We start from the raw sequence: 2,930 nt of genomic DNA, 5'->3' as shown, positions 1-2,930 counted from the left end.
CAGAACTCCACTCCCCTCTCAGACCTTGAGACAGCCCCCTCCCCTGCCTCCACCCCCCAGCCCGGCCCCAGCCAGGCACTCCCCCTCACACTCCCAGCTCCTCTGACGAGGACACACACACACTCAGATGTCATCCACGCACAGAGGCTGGGGCCACAGGAGGCATGCAGAGGCACGCTTCTGGCCCATGGACCCATTCGACAAGCTGGATCAGGAGCGCCATTCCTGCAGAAAGGCAGAAACCAGAAAGGGGAGGACCCAACTGGGTGGGCATCCTGGAGGTGGGGTCCGGATAGACTCCTGCAGAAGTGGGTCCTCATAACAAAAACGACCCACGCGGGCACAGAAACAGGACACCAAGGTCTGGACACTCACAGGGGTGCCCCAAGACCTGGGTTGGAAGCCTAGCTCTACCTCCAACGGTGTGATCTTGCAAGTGACTGGCCTCCCTGAGCCTCGGTTTGCCCATCTCTACCCATTCAGTAGGCCAGAGGGAGGATGTCTTAGGTCAGGGAACATGCATTTCTTCGCACAGGGTAACACAGCTGACAAGGAGCCCTTGAGTTTTTGCGCCTGGTCTGTCTGTCCCTCATCTGTGTGTCTCGCATGGCTGTCTCCCTCTGGTGGGACTATGTGGCCTGGTCCTTGCAGATAGATTTGGTGCCCTGTGTTGGTTTGTCCATTTCCCAGCCCCTCTGTGTTTTACATGTGGTGGTGGGGGATCTCTGCAAGCCTGGGCATCTGTGCTCTGGGCCATTCTGTTTGTGTACTGGTATGCTCCTCCCTACCCCTGTTGTCCAGCTCCATCCTTCCCCACAACGCTACTGGCCTGGCCTCGCTACTGGCCTGGCCTCACCTCGAGGCTGCCACTTGGCCACAGGGATGTTTCTGAAACTCACATCTGTCCTTCTCCTGTTTAACCATGACTCCCCATGTGCTGGGGCTGACCTCCCAGCCCCTCAGCCTGGCTCTCAGGGTCTTCCCTGAGCTGTCTCATGGCTGTCCCATTTCAGGGACAGCCTCAGCTGTCCTCAGGGTCCTCTTGGATGTCCCCCTCCCAGCAGTAAGTTACTAAGTCCCTGTGAAGGACCCAGCTTCATAGCCATCTCTCCTCCCTTTGACCTCACGCTATCCAGCCTGGCCTCTTCCGTGGTCTCCCAGCCACCACGATGCTCCCTCCCTCTAACCTGTCACCAGCAAGACAAATGTTTCTCAACCCCAGATGGGATCTTTCCCCTCCTTTGCCCCAAACCTTCCAAGATAAAAATCTCAAATGGCTACCCTCAGGTCCTCTCGCTGTCCATGTCCCCTTTTGCCTCCCTTTCCTGTCCCCAGGCTTCTCTCCCATCTCACATCCTTCAGCAGCCTTGTGACTGTGTGCCTTGCCAAGTGGAATCCATGTTTGCCCACTCAGGAACAATCAGCTGAGCACCTGCTACGTGCTTGCAATCGACTTCCAAGTGCATTTAGAACAATGAGAGGGACAGGTGGACAGAAATGTTCCCGTAAGGGGGGCTGGGGATTCCACAGTGGGCAAGGTGAGCGTCTGCCTCATGGAGCTCATATTCCAAAGGGAAGGGGGAGAGATCATCTCAACCAGATAAAACATTTATCAGGGCGTAATATGCACAGTGCAGGGAAACAAAGCAGGAGAGGGAACAGCAAGGGGGTGAGATTGCCATTATAAATATAAACACGGTGGTCAGGGAAGACCCCTCTGAGGCTGTGATTAAGATCAGAAGTAAATCAGGGCCACCGGGGAGGCTCAGTCATTAAGCGTCTGCGATCGGCTCAGGTCATGATCCCAGGGTCCTGGGATGGAGCCCCTGCTTCTCCCTCTCCCTCTGCCTGCCTCTCTGCCTACTTGTGCCCTTTCTCTCTCTCTCTGCCGAATAAATTAAAAAAAAAAAAAAAAAAGATCTGAAGTAAATTAGCAAGTGAATCATGGGGGAAAGAGCATTCTAGGCAGAAGGAATAGCTAGTAGGAAGGCCCGAGGCAGGCATGCGAAGGACTTCAAGGAGATGGCGAAGGACTTCAAGGAGAAGGGTGTCTGGAATGGGTAAGGTTAGGGAGGGCGTTGGCCCAGCAAGGAAGACACAGGACATTAGTTTTGGGTGCACAGCATAGTGATAGGATATTTGTGTCTATTTCCAAATGATTGCCACAATGAGCCCAGTTAAGGTCTGCCACCACACAGATATAAAAATTTTCTTATCTTGTCGTGAGAAGTTCTTTTTTATTTTTCTTTTTAATTTTTTAAAAGATTTTATTTATTTGACAGATTTTATTTATTTGATTTATTTTTTTATTTTTAAGATTTATTTATTTGACAAGTAGGTAGAGAGGCAGGAAGAGGGAGAGGAGGAAGCAGGCTCCCCGCTGGGCCCCGATGCAATGTGTGGATGTGATGTGTGATGTGATGCGGGGCTGACCCCAGGACCTGGTGATCATGACCTGAGCTGAAGGCAGAGGCTTTAACCCACTGAGCTACCTAGGCGCCCCAAGAAGTTCTTTTAAAAAAAGACTTATATTTTTAAGCAATCTCTGCACCCAGCATGGGGCTGGAAATTATAACCCCAAGATCAAGAGTTGCATGTTCTTCCAGCTGAGCCAGCCAGGTGCCCCATGATGAGAACTTCTAAGACCTACTCTCTTAGCAACTTTCAAATATGCAATACGGTATTTTTTTTTTTTTAAAGTAAACTCTACTCCCAGATTTGGAGCTCAAACTCAGGACCCCGTGATCAAGAGTCACATGCCCTACCGACTGAGACAGCCAGGCACCCCCACAGTAGTGTTAACTTTAGGCTCTATGCTGTATATTACATCCCTGTTTCCACGAGTTTGTTTGTTTTTTTTTTTTTTTTAGATTCCACACCTAAGTGAGATCATACAGTATTTGTCTTGTCTTGACTTACTTTACTTAGCG

The sequence above is a fragment of the Lutra lutra genome, chromosome 17 (assembly GCF_902655055.1).
Source record: "Lutra lutra chromosome 17, mLutLut1.2, whole genome shotgun sequence".
Classification (NCBI taxonomy): domain Eukaryota; kingdom Metazoa; phylum Chordata; class Mammalia; order Carnivora; family Mustelidae; genus Lutra; species Lutra lutra.
The sequence above is the reverse complement of the archived record's forward strand: the minus strand, read 5'-3'. Positions refer to the sequence as shown.